The sequence below is a fragment of the Lytechinus variegatus genome, chromosome 17 (genome assembly GCF_018143015.1).
Source record: "Lytechinus variegatus isolate NC3 chromosome 17, Lvar_3.0, whole genome shotgun sequence".
In the NCBI taxonomy this organism is placed as follows: domain Eukaryota; kingdom Metazoa; phylum Echinodermata; class Echinoidea; order Temnopleuroida; family Toxopneustidae; genus Lytechinus; species Lytechinus variegatus.
In genome coordinates this window covers 31,159,025-31,174,380 of record NC_054756.1, presented here as the reverse complement: position 1 = coordinate 31,174,380, position 15,356 = coordinate 31,159,025, and the positions used below count along the sequence as shown (strand labels likewise).

The following is a 15,356-nucleotide window of genomic DNA, read 5'->3' as shown; positions in this document are numbered from 1 at the left end:
GATTTCCAATGTTTCGTAGGTAGGGCTAAGTATAGAAAGACTCTAAAGGCATTGGCTAACATTGATTTGACTTTAAAAAAAAATCTAATGTGTGCGAGGTCCCCCTTGTCACCTGTGTCTCTGACATGTTACAGAAATGAAGCCCAGACTAAAATCGCGTCCGAAAATCGGCATTCAGTGCTCCAAAAAGTGAAACATGAAATAAAGTGAGAGGAAACAACATCTTAATATCATCACCTACGCTTATGTGTTGCTATTATTATCGGAACGATAGACATGACACAAAATATTCGATTATAACGAATCAAAAAAAAATTCTCTTGACTTTTGGATTTCTTTTGGCTTTAGAGTTTTTTATATAGGTTGATAGAAAAGCATCCATGTACCTATTCAATCTCTACTCGGTTTCTTTGCTTTGCTTTTTTTTTGAATTACATACGTCTATAACGCTAACTTATGACATGACTGAAGACATCAATCAACGAATTAATACCAGGGACTTGAAAGCCGACGACGTCATAACCCGCTTCACCATTATGACTGGCAAACCCCTTCTACTTTTGTGACTGGCGACCCCTTTTAGTATTATGACTGGCTACCCTCATCCATTATTATAACTGACGAACCCGTTCTCCTATTATGACTGGCGACCCTCATCCATTATTTGACTGGCGACCCTTTCTACTATTATGAATAGCGACCCTCATCTACCATTATGACTGGCGAACCCCTTCTACTTTTATGACTGGCGAACCCCTTTTAGTATTATGACTGGCGACCCTCATCTAAATATTATGACTGGCGAACCCTTTCTACTATTATGAATAGCGACCCTCATCTACCATTATGACTGGCGAACCCTTCTAGTATTATGGCTGGCGACCCTCATCCATTATTATGACTGGCGAACCCTTTCTCCTATTATGAATAGCGACCCTCATCTACCATTATGACTGGCGAACCCTTTCACTATTATGAATACCGACCCTCTTCTACCATTATGACTGGCGAACCCTTCTACTATTATGACTGCCGACCCTCATCTATTATTATGACTGGCGAACCCTTTCTACTATTATGAATAAAGACAGTCATCTACCATTATGAATGGCGAACCCCTTCTACTATTATGAAGAGCGACCCTTATCTACCATTATGACTGGCAAACCCTTCTACTTTTGTGACTGGCGAACCCCTTTTAGTATTATGACTGGCTACCCTCATCCATTATTATGACTGGCAAACCCTTTCTCCTATTATGACTGGCGACCCTCATCCATTATTATAACTGACGAACCCGTTCTCCTATTATGACTGGCGACCCTCATCTATTATTATGACTGGCGAACCCTTTCTACTATTATGAATAGCGACCCTCATCTACCATTATGACTGGCGAACCCCTTCTAGTATTATGGCTGGCGACCCTCACCCATTATTATGACTGGCGAACCCTTTCTACTATTATGAATAGCGACCCTCATCTACCATTCTGACTGGCGTACACTTTCTACTATTATGAATAGCGACCCTCATCTACCATTATGACTGGCGAACCCCTTCTACTATTATGAATAGCGACCCTCATCTACCATTATGACTGGCGAACCCCTTCCACTATTATGAAATAGCGACCCTAATCCTACCTTTATGACTGGCGAACCCCTTCTACTATTATGAATACCGACCCTCTTCTACCATTATGACTGGCGAACCCCTTCTACTATTATGACTGCCGACCCTCATCTATTTATTATGACTGGCGAACCCTTTCTACTATTATGAATAATAGACAGTTATTTACCATTATGAATGGCGATCCCCTTCTACTATTATTATGAATACTACCCTCTTCTACATTATGACTGGCGAACCCCTTCTACTATTATGACTGCCGACCCTCATCTATTATTATGACTGGCGAACCCTTTCTACTATTATGAATAGCGAGCCCTCATCTACCATTATGACTGGCGAGCCCCTTCTAATATTATGAATAGCGACCCTCATCTACCATTATGACTGGCGAACCCCTTCTACTTTTATGACTGGCGAACCCCTTTTAGTATTATGACTGGCGACCCTCATCTATAATTATGACTGGCGAACCCTTTCTACTATTATGAATAGCGACCCTCATCTACCGTTATGACTGGCGAACCCCTTCTAGTATTATGGCTGGCGACCCTCACCCATTATTATGACTGGCGAACCTTTCTACTATTATGAATAGCGACCCTCATCTACCATTATGACTGGCGAACCTTTTCTACTATTATGACTGCCGACCCTCATGTAGTATTATGACTGGCGAACCTTTTCTACTGTTATGAATAGCGACCCTCATCTACCATTATGACTGGCGAACCCCTTCTACTATTATGAATACCGACCCTCTTCTACCATTATGACTGGCGAACCCTTTCTACTATTATGAATAGCGACCCCCATCTACCATTTTGACTGGCCAACCCTTCTACTATTTTGAATAGCGACCCTCATCCACCATTATGACTGGCGAACCACTTCTAGTATTATGACTGGCGAACTCCTTTAAGTATTATGACTGGCGACCCTCATCCATTGTTATGACTGGCAAACCCTTTCTCCTATTATGACAAGCGACCCTCATCCATTATTATAACTGGCGACCCTCACCCATCATTATGACTGGCGAACCCTTTCTACTATTATGAATAGCGACCCTCATCTACCATTCTGACTGGCGAACCCTTCTACTATTATGAATAGCGACCCTCATCTACCATTATGACTGGCGAACCCTTCTAGTATTATGGCTGGCGACCCTCATCCATTATTATGACTGGCGAACCCTTTCTACTATTATGAATAGCGACCCTCATCTACCATTCTGACTGGCGTACACTTTCTACTATTATGAATAGCGACCCTCATCTACCATTATGACTGGCGAACCCTTCTACTATTATGAATAGCGACCCTCATCTACCATCATGACTGGCGAACCCCTTCCACTATTATGAATAGCGACCCTCATCCTACCATTATGACTGGCGAACCCCTTCTACTATTATGAATACCGACCCTCTTCTACCATTATGACTGGCGAACCCTTTCTACTATTATGAATAAAGACAGTTTTTTACCATTATGAATGGCGAACCCCTCTACTATTATGAATACCGACCCTCTTCTACCATTATGACTGGCGAACCCCTTCTACTATTATGACTGCCGACCCTCATCTATTATTATGACTGGCGAACCCTTTCTACTATTATGAATAGCGAGCCTCATCTACCATTATGACTAGCGAGCCCCTTCTAATATTATGAATAGCGACCCTCATCTACCATTATGACTGGCGAACCCCTTCTATTTTATGACTGGCGAACCCCTTTAGTATTATGACTGGCGACCCTCATCTACTATTATGACTGGCGAACCCTTTCTACTATTATGAATAGCGACCCTCATCTACCGTTATGACTGGCGAACCCCTTCTAGTATTATGGCTGGCGACCCTCACCCATTATTATGACTGGCGAACCCTTTCTACTATTATGAATAGCGACCCTCATCTACCATTATGACTGGCGAACCTTTTCTACTATTATGACTGCCGACCCTCATGTAGTATTATGACTGGCGAACCTTTTCTACTGTTATGAATAGCGACCCTCATCTACCATTATGATTGGCGAACCCCTTCTACTATTATGAATACCGACCCTCTTCTACCATTATGACTGGCGAACCCTTTCTACTATTATGAATAGCGACCCTCATCTACCATTATGACTGGCCAACCCCTTCTACTATTATGAATAGCGACCCTCATCCACCATTATGACTGGCGAACCACTTCTAGTATTATGACTGGCGAACTCCTTTAAGTATTATGACTGGCGACCCTCATCCATTGTTATGACTGGCAAACCCTTTCTCCTATTATGACAAGCGACCCTCATCCATTATTATAACTGGCGACCCTCACCCATCATTATGACTGGCGAACCCTTTCTACTATTATGAATAGCGACCCTCATCTACCATTCTGACTGGCGTACACTTTCTACTATTATGAATAGCGACCCTCATCTACCATTATGACTGGCGAACCCCTTCTAGTATTATGGCTGGCGACCCTCACCCATTATTATGACTGGCGAACCCTTTCTACTATTATGAATAGCGACCCTCATCTACCATTCTGACTGGCGTACACTTTCTACTATTATGAATAGCGACCCTCATCTACCATTATGACTGGCGAACCCCTTCTACTATTATGAATAGCGACCCTCATCTACCATCATGACTGGCGAACCCCTTCCACTATTATGAATAGCGACCCTCATCCTACCATTATGACTGGCGAACCCCTTCTACTATTATGAATACCGACCCTCTTCTACCATTATGACTGGCGAACCCCTTCTACTATTATGACTGCCGACCCTCATCTATTATTATGACTGGCGAACCCTTTCTACTATTATGAATAAAGACAGTTATCTACCATTATGAATGGCGAACCCCTTCTACTATTATGAATACCGACCCTCTTCTACCATTATGACTGGCGAACCCCTTCTACTATTATGACTGCCGACCCTCATCTATTATTATGACTGGCGAACCCTTTCTACTATTATGAATAGCGAGCCTCATCTACCATTATGACTAGCGAGCCCTTCTAATATTATGAATAGCGACCCTCATCTACCATTATGACTGGCGAACCCCTTCTACTTTTATGACTGGCGAACCCCTTTTAGTATTATGACTGGCGACCCTCATCTAAAATTATGACTGGCGAACCCTTTCTACTATTATGAATAGCGACCCTCATCTACCGTTATGACTGGCGAACCCCTTCTAGTATTATGGCTGGCGACCCTCACCCATTATTATGACTGGCGAACCCTTTCTACTATTATGAATAGCGACCCTCATCTACCATTATGACTGGCGAACCCCTTCTAGTATTATGGCTGGCGACCCTCACCCATTATTATGACTGGCGAACCCTTTCTACTATTATGAATAGCGACCCTCATCTACCATTCTGACTGGCGTACACTTTCTACTATTATGAATAGCGACCCTCATCTACCATTATGACTGGCGAACCTTTTCTACTATTATGACTGCCGACCCTCATGTAGTATTATGACTGGCGAACCCTTTCTACTGTTATGAATAGCGACCCTCATCTACCATTATGATTGGCGAACCCCTTCTACTATTATGAATACCGACCTCTTCTACCATTATGACTGGCGAACCCCTTCTACTATTATGACTGCCGACCCTCATCTATCATTATGACTGGCGAACCCTTTCTACTATTATGAATAAAGACAGTCATCTACCATTATGAATGGCGAACCCCTTCTACTATTATGAATGGCGACCCTCATCTAAAATTATGACTGGCGAACCCTTTCTACTATTATGAATAGCGACCCTCATCTACCATTATGACTGGCGAACCCCTTCTAGTATTATGGCTGGCGACCCTCACCCATTATTATGACTGGCGAACCCTTTCTACTATTATGAATAGCGACCCTCATCTACCATTATGACTGGCGAACCCTTTCTACTATTATGACTGCCGACCCTCATGTAGTATTATGACTGGCGAACCCTTTCTACTGTTATGAATAGCGACCCTCATCTACCATTATGATTGGCGAACCCCTTCTACTATTATGAATACCGACCCTCTTCTACCATTATGACTGGCGAACCCTTTCTACTATTATGAATAGCGACCCTCATCTACCATTATGACTGGCGAACCCCTTCTACTATTATGAATAGCGACCCTCATCCACCATTATGACTGGCAAACCCCTTCTACTTTTATGACCGGTGAACCCCTTTTAGTATTATGACTGGCGACCCTCATCTACAATTATGACTGGCGAACCCTTTCTACTATTATGAATAGCGACCCTCATCTACCGTTATGACTGGCGAACCACTTCTAGTATTATGACTGGCGAACTCCTTTAAGTATTATGACTGGCGACCCTCATCCATTGTTATGACTGGCAAACCCTTTCTCCTATTATGACAAGCGACCCTCATCCATTATTATAACTGGCGACCCTCACCCATCATTATGACTGGCGAACCCTTTCTACTATTATGAATAGCGACCCTCATCTACCATTATGACTGGCGAACCCCTTCCACTATTATGAATAGCGACCCTCATCCTACCATTATGACTGGCGAACCCTTCTACTATTATGAATACCGACCCTCTTCTACCATTATGACTGGCGAACCCCTTCTACTATTATGAATAGCGACCCTCATCTACCATTATGACTGGCGAACCCCTTCCACTATTATGAATAGCGACCCTCATCCTACCATTATGACTGGCGAACCCCTTCTACTATTATGAATACCGACCCTCTTCTACCATTATGACTGGCGTACACTTTCTACTATTATGAATAGCGACCCTCATCTACCATTATGACTGGCGAACCCCTTCTACTATTATGAATAGCGACCCTCATCTACCATTATGACTGGCGAACCCTTTCTACTATTATGAATAGCGACCCTCATCTACCATTCTGACTGGCGTACACTTTCTACTATTATGAATAGCGACCCTCATCTACCATTATGACTGGCGAACCCCTTCTACTATTATGAATAGCGACCCTCATCTACCATTATGACTGGCGAACCCCTTCCACTATTATGAATAGCGACCCTCATCCTACCATTATGACTGGCGAACCCCTTCTACTATTATGAATACCGACCCTCTTCTACCATTATGACTGGCGAACCCCTTCTACTATTATGAATAGCGACCCTCATCTACCATTATGACTGGCAAACCCCTTCTACTATTATGAATAGCGACCCTCATCCTACCATTATGACTGGCGAACCCCTTCTACTATTATGAATACCGACCCTCTTCTACCATTATGACTGGCGTACACTTTCTACTATTATGATAGCGACCCTCATCTACCATTATGACTGGCGAACCCCTTCTACTATTATGAATAGCGACCCTCATCTACCATTATGACTGGCGAACCCCTTCCACTATTATGAATAGCGACCCTCATCCTACCATTATGACTGGCGAACCCCTTCTACTATTATGAATACCGACCCTCTTCTACCATTATGACTGGCGAACCCCTTCTACTATTATGAATAGCGACCCTCATCTACCATTATGACTGGCGAACCCCTTCCACTATTATGAATAGCGACCCTCATCTACCATTATGACTGGCGAACCCCTTCTACTATTATGAATGGCGACCCTCTTCTCCTATTATGACTGGCGACCCTCATCCATTATTATGACTGACGAACCCGTTCTCCTATTATGACTGGCGACCCTCATCTATTATTATGACTGGCGAACCCTTTATACTATTATGAATAGCGACCCTCATCTACCATTATGACTGGCGAACCCCTTCTAGTATTATGGCTGGCGACCCTCACCCATTATTATGACTGGCGAACCCTTTCTACTATTATGAATAGCGACCCTCATCTACCATTCTGACTGGCGTACACTTTCTACTATTATGAATAGCGACCCTCATCTACCATTATGACTGGCGAACCCCTTCTACTATTATGAATAGCGACCCTCATCTACCATTATGACTGGCGAACCCCTTCCACTATTATGAATACACACATACACAGACATACATACACTCCAAAAGACACACACGCAATATACACACATCAGACACACAACAAACATACACACACAGTGGACATACACACATGCATACACACAAACACAGGCACATAGAATCAACATACATACATACATACACAAAAATACACAACAGACACACACAGACACGTAGCAGACACACACACAAACACGCATATTACACACACATCAGACACACATACACAGACATACATACACTCCAAAAGACACACATGCAATATACACACATCAGACACACAACAAACAAATTCAATAATGCAATCAATTTTAAAGAGAGGAAATCAAATCAATAATCATAAGCAATATTTACATCAGTGTTCTCATCTTTTAATTAATTAAATATCTTTGCTTCGGTCACTCTTTGATAATCGATTTCTGTATTCATGTATGTACCTGTACAAAACTAATTCAAATAAATTCATGGCCATACACAAAAGGAGGGGGGTGGGGCAACCACTAAAGCATACCCCCCCCCCAACTGTGTAGAGCCATGGATTAGTGCGTTCTTTCTTTCCGTAAGAAATTGTGTAACTGATGACAAATTTGCAAAATAAGCATGGCAATTGAGAAAAATGTTCAGTCTTTTTCCAATCAACAATTCATCGTCCACATGTGCATATCTGTGTGATTCCTGAAGCAGAGTGAAAAGCACCATTACAGGTACATAGCGTAAATAGGGCTCGCGTCTGGTCCATGCTGAGTAGCACGATGAAAAACGTATTTCAATCATTAAACGCAATAGTTGCACAACATCACATCGTACTGTTCCATCGGTCCGAATGAAATTGCTTAGGTCTCGGGCCTACTCGAAACATGGTATCGACGTTCCACTTCCAAGAGTCCTCGGTATTCGTACTGTCGATGAGGTCCACAGCGACAGACATATCACCTATGATGCTCTCATCGTCGTCATTGGCACTGTCCTCTTCAGCTCTCTGGTTATTTTCCAGCACTGGACAAAAATAAAATAGGGAGAGGGAATAGAAAATAAAATAAATATGATTATCCTTTCATTCAGTGCCATCTTTCATCACCATAATCTCAAACCTTCTCTCTCTCCTTCTCTATGCACTGATAGAAAAAAATAAACAGGGAAAAGTCATTAGCTTCTCAAAAGGCATATAAGACATCTGTATGTATGTATCTTGTTTTGTTTTAACTTCCAACTGTATCAATGCAGCGATGCATTACAGTGTATAGTGACATACAGTGTATAATTAATAATGTACAGTACAGTTTTAAGGTATTTCAATGTATACAGTGATATACACAGAGTATTCTGTGTACGGTGTTTACAGTATACTGTGTGTATACAGTTTACAATGTACATCAATAATGCGTTATTGTATAACGTATATCACTACTGTATCTTTTTGTTTAAATTTTAACCATATCAAGAGTGTAATACAGTGACACACTAACCTTGAATGCATGGCGATATCCTATACCGCTCCGCAGAGATGCAGTTCACCAGAGTCTAGTCTCACCACAGTTCATTCCCCTGCAGCAACGGTATCTGCTGACGTTGACGCTGTGGATGGTGCATCCTGTCATTGTGGATTTTACGATGCCTGGTCAAGTTTGACGTACCAGATCCCACAGTCTGGGTGTGTGTATACTGTACAGCACCATGGTATCTACATGGAAAAAAAAATGTGTACACGCCCAACGTTAGTTTAAATTAGAACAAAAAAATTATCTACATGCCTAGTTTGAATTTCCTGTTTACCATCGTACGCATTACTGATTAGTCTGCAACTCTACGGAGCATCCTGAATGGCTCGGTTTTAAAAACAAAGATCTAGGTAGCTAGGCTATTTGTAATTAAAGCCATCGTACAAATTCATGTATCGTAATTAGGCTGAACTACAGTTAAGTACAGACATATTTACATGTAAAGAGGGGGTTACTATATTGTGAACACCCCCAGAAACCCAGATAATTTGACCGGGGGTGTAGCGGGCTAGCAGCTCCATGGAGCTTCCGCACATTTCTGCGGAACAACTTTTCATCTCGTTTTAAGCAAATAGTGAAACTTGTCATGAGCAAGGGGACCTTTGACACATAAATTCAAATATCACCATGAGTCAAGATGTACTATGAATGTTTCTTTTTAATCCAGAAGCCATATTACAAGCGATATCACTCTTAAATTGCTTGCAATCAAGCTGAATCTACTCCTTGAACACCCACGGAAACCCAAAGGATTTGACCGGGAGCGTAGCGGGCTGGCTCCGTGGAGCTTCCGTACATTTCAGCAGAGCACTCATTTCATCTCATTTTTCAACAAATATAGCAACTTATACGTTTCTACTCACCATACATGCGAAGAATGATCACAATTTCCACGTCCATATGTAAACAACATCCAAAAGTCCTCAAAAGGGTGGATTTATCGATGAAACAGTGCTCGATTTGGCAGTGAATTCGAAGGTTCCGCCGAAGAGATGAATATTCATATTTTACGGTGACGTAGCGGTGAGGTAATCATAAATATTCATGTCCAGTCGGACAACGAGACAACGTGATTGGTCTGTTGGCCAACTCTGGCGACGCCCACATTCTCAGTGATCGCCATTAGGCCAATGAGAGAGCTCTGATGGCCAACTCAGCCGGCTGACGAGGCATAGTGATTGGACAGTTGGCCAAGAAATCGGCCAGCTCTAGTACCAGGCCGAAACATTCGCTCCCCCCGGGCTTGGGCCCCCGGCGGTACTATTCACCTGCTGAGCAGAGCCGCTGATCACCAGCGCAGCCGGTGATCGGCGGCCTGGCGCCATCTGCGTCGGAAAAGAGAGAGGCAGCCCTTTCGTCTGCTACGTCGCGATGTTGTACCTGGGTCTTTAAGGGTGTGTTTGTCTGTTGAGTGTGTTTGTCCGTGTCTGATGGTGTGTGGAGAGTGTGTTTGTGTGTGTGGGTACTGTGGGTGTGTTTTAATTCCAAAACACACACACAAACAGACATAAACACACTCAAAAGACACACATGCACGCAATATACACACAAAAGACACACAACAAACATACACACAAAATGGACATACACACATGCATACACACAAAAATACACAACAGACACACACACACACAGACACGTAGCAGACATTCACAATAAGACACAAACACGCATATTACACACACATCAGACACACACACACATACACAGACATACATACACTCCAAAAGACACACATGCAATATACACACATCAGACACACAACAAACATACACACACAGTGGACATACACACATGCATACACACAAACACAGGCACATAGAATCAACATACATACATACATACAAACACACACAAAAATACACAACAGACACACACACAGACACGTAGCAGACATTCACAATAAGACACACACACAAACACGCATATTACACACACATCAGACACACACACACAGACATACATACACTCCAAAAGACACACATGCAATATACACACATCAGACACACAACAAACATACACACACAGTGGACATACACACATGCATACACACAAACACAGGCACATAGAATCAACATACATACATACATACAAACACACACAAAAATACACAACAGACACACACACACACAGACACGTAGCAGACACACACACAAACACGCATATTACACACACATCAGACACACACACACAGACACACATACACTCCAAAAGACACACATGCAATATACACACATCAGACACACAACAAACAAATTCAATAATGCAATCAATTTTAAAGAGAGGAAATCAAATCAATAATCATAAGCAATATTTACATCAGTGTTCTCATCTTTTAATTAATTAAATATCTTTGCTTCGGTCACTCTTTGATAATCGATTTCTGTATTCATGTATGTACCTGTACAAAACTAATTCAAATAAATTCATGGCCATACACAAAAGGAGGGGGGTGGGGCAACCACTAAAGCATACCCCCCCCCCCCAACTGTGTAGAGCCATGGATTAGTGCGTTCTTTCTTTCCGTAAGAAATTGTGTAATTGATGACAAATTTGCAAAATAAGCATGGCAATTGAGAAAAATGTTCAGTCTTTTTCCAATCAACAATTCATCGTCCACATGTGCATATCTGTGTGATTCCTGAAGCAGAGTGAAAAGCACCATTACAGGTACATAGCGTAAATAGGGCTCGCGTCTGGTCCATGCTGAGTAGCACGATGAAAAACGTATTTCAATCATTAAACGCAATAGTTGCACAACATCACATCGTACTGTTCCATCGGTCCGAATGAAATTGCTTAGGTCTCGGGCCTACTCGAAACATGGTATCGACGTTCCACTTCCAAGAGTCCTCGGTATTCGTACTGTCGATGAGGTCCACAGCGACAGACATATCACCTATGATGCTCTCATCGTCGTCATTGGCACTGTCCTCTTCAGCTCTCTGGTTATTTTCCAGCACTGGACAAAAATAAAATAGGGAGAGGGAATAGAAAATAAAATAAATATGATTATCCTTTCATTCAGTGCCATCTTTCATCACCATAATCTCAAACCTTCTCTCTCTCCTTCTCTATGCACTGATAGAAAAAAATAAACAGGGAAAAGTCATTAGCTTCTCAAAAGGCATATAAGACATCTGTATGTATGTATCTTGTTTTGTTTTAACTTCCAACTGTATCAATGCAGCGATGCATTACAGTGTATAGTGACATACAGTGTATAATTAATAATGTACAGTACAGTTTTAAGGTATTTCAATGTATACAGTGATATACACAGAGTATTCTGTGTACGGTGTTTACAGTATACTGTGTGTATACAGTTTACAATGTACATCAATAATGCGTTATTGTATAACGTATATCACTACTGTATCTTTTTGTTTAAATTTTAACCATATCAAGAGTGTAATACAGTGACACACTAACCTTGAATGCATGGCGATATCCTATACCGCTCCGCAGAGATGCAGTTCACCAGAGTCTAGTCTCACCACAGTTCATTCCCCTGCAGCAACGGTATCTGCTGACGTTGACGCTGTGGATGGTGCATCCTGTCATTGTGGATTTTACGATGCCTGGTCAAGTTTGACGTACCAGATCCCACAGTCTGGGTGTGTGTATACTGTACAGCACCATGGTATCTACATGGAAAAAAAAATGTGTACACGCCCAACGTTAGTTTAAATTAGAACAAAAAAATTATCTACATGCCTAGTTTGAATTTCCTGTTTACCATCGTACGCATTACTGATTAGTCTGCAACTCTACGGAGCATCCTGAATGGCTCGGTTTTAAAAACAAAGATCTAGGTAGCTAGGCTATTTGTAATTAAAGCCATCGTACAAATTCATGTATCGTAATTAGGCTGAACTACAGTAAAGTACAGACATATTTACATGTAAAGAGGGGGTTACTATATTGTGAACACCCCCAGAAACCCAGATAATTTGACCGGGGGTGTAGCGGGCTAGCAGCTCCATGGAGCTTCCGCACATTTCTGCGGAACAACTTTTCATCTCGTTTTAAGCAAATAGTGAAACTTGTCATGAGCAAGGGGACCTTTGACACATAAATTCAAATATCACCATGAGTCAAGATGTACTATGAATGTTTCTTTTTAATCCAGAAGCCATATTACAAGCGATATCACTCTTAAATTGCTTGCAATCAAGCTGAATCTACTCCTTGAACACCCACGGAAACCCAAAGGATTTGACCGGGAGCGTAGCGGGCTGGCTCCGTGGAGCTTCCGTACATTTCAGCAGAGCACTCATTTCATCTCATTTTTCAACAAATATAGCAACTTATACGTTTCTACTCACCATACATGCGAAGAATGATCGCAATTTCCACGTCCATATGTAAAAATTATCCAAAAGTCCTCAAAAGGGTGGATTTATCGATGAAACAGTGCTCGATTTGGCAGTGAATTCGAAGGTTCCGCCGAAGAGATGAATATTCATATTTTACGGTGACGTAGCGGTGAGGTAATCATAAATATTCATGTCCAGTCGGACAACGAGACAACGTGATTGGTCTGTTGGCCAACTCTGGCGACGCCCACATTCTCAGTGATCGCCATTAGGCCAATGAGAGAGCTCTGATGGCCAACTCAGCCGGCTGACGAGGCATAGTGATTGGACAGTTGGCCAAGAAATCGGCCAGCTCTAGTACCAGGCCGAAACATTCGCTTGGAGTACGGGTGTTGTAGGCTTTTTTCATTTTCAATTCATCTATTTATTTATTTTATTTTATTTTCTATGAAGTGCCTCTTTGTTCGTTTCTTCGCTTCTATTCGTTTAAAGAATGCTTTCCTTATAGTATCACTTTTGCCTCTCTTCTTTTCCCGTCTCCTTCTTGACAGAGCAGGAAAAAAAGACAAACCAAAAAAGAAATAAGAAAGAAACCACGAGGACGAATAGAAGATTTCTTGTTTTACCCACCCGTTCCCTCCTTGTTGTCTGCATGATGGAAAACGAAATAGCTGATTGATCCTCCATTTTTTGTCTATTTGTTTGGTCGCTCGCTCGTTCACTAGGACGTCCACTTGATACTCCATCCATCTCCTTCTAATCCAATTCCATTGTTGGTATCCGTTTTTCTTCCCGTTCGATGCCCGCCAGTAAAGGCAATGTTTGCGAGATCAAGAGGTCTCCAGGGAACGAGGAGCGCGCATCATGGTTTACTGCAGCATGTTGGTTGTTTCGTCACCCAGGGGTGCGCATCCCGAAAAATGACGTCATAGTGTTAAAAGAGGCAAAACTGCAGGGCTAGATAATGTCTAGAAATGCCAACGGATACATCTTTCGACACCATGCCGTCCGTCCGTCCGCTAAATGAGATTGCTGCCATCTTGCGGCATACGTTTTTTGGCCGGCCTCTCAGGAGACGGAATTGGCAGGTAATATCTGCAAAGTCCAGTTGAAATGATAGAAAAGAAATGAGCAACATTTTAAAGCGATTTCCAATGTTTCGTAGGTAGGGCTAAGTATAGAAAGACTCTAAAGGCATTGGCTAACATTGATTTGACTTTAAAAAAAATCTAATGTGTGCGAGGTCCCCCTTGTCACCTGTGTCTCTGACATGTTACAGAAATGAAGCCCAGACTAAAATCGCGTCCGAAAATCGGCATTCAGTGCTTCAAAAAGTGAAACATGAAATAAAGTGAGAGGAAACAACATCTTAATATCATCACCTACGCTTATGTGTTGCTATTATTATCGGAACGATAGACATGACACAAAATATTCGATTATAACGAATCAAAAAAAATTCTCTTGACTTTTGGATTTCTTTTGGCTTTAGAGTTTTTATATAGGTTGATAGAAAAGCATCCATGTACCTATTCAATCTCTACTCGGTTTCTTTGCTTTGCTTTTTTTTTTTAATTACATACGTCTATAACGCTAACTTATGACATGACTGAAGACATCAATCAACGAATTAATTCCAGGGACTTGAAAGCCGATGACGTCATAACCCTTATCTACCATTATGACTGGCAAACCCCTTCTACTTTTGTGACTGGCGAACCCCTTTTAGTATTATGACTGGCTACCCTCATCCATTATTATAACTGACGAACCCGTTCTCCTATTATGACTGGCGACCCTCATCCATTATTATGACTGGCGAACCCTTTCTACTATTATGAATA

General features: G+C 41.9%; 2 long non-coding RNA genes across 2 annotated transcripts; both read right to left on the bottom strand.

Moving 5' to 3' along the window:
• Positions 1-8,025: 8,025 nt before the first annotated feature.
• On the bottom strand, positions 8,026-10,418 carry LOC121430735. The gene is made up of 3 exons (XR_005972061.1): positions 10,057-10,418; positions 9,161-9,375; positions 8,026-8,690 (listed from the first exon to the last, which is right to left on the bottom strand). It is a non-coding gene; the product is annotated as an uncharacterized LOC121430735 (long non-coding RNA).
• A 1,071-nt stretch (positions 10,419-11,489) lies between these two features.
• On the bottom strand, positions 11,490-13,883 carry LOC121430736. The gene is made up of 3 exons (XR_005972062.1): positions 13,522-13,883; positions 12,626-12,840; positions 11,490-12,155 (listed from the first exon to the last, which is right to left on the bottom strand). It is a non-coding gene; the product is annotated as an uncharacterized LOC121430736 (long non-coding RNA).
• Between the last annotated feature and the right edge of the window lie 1,473 nt (positions 13,884-15,356).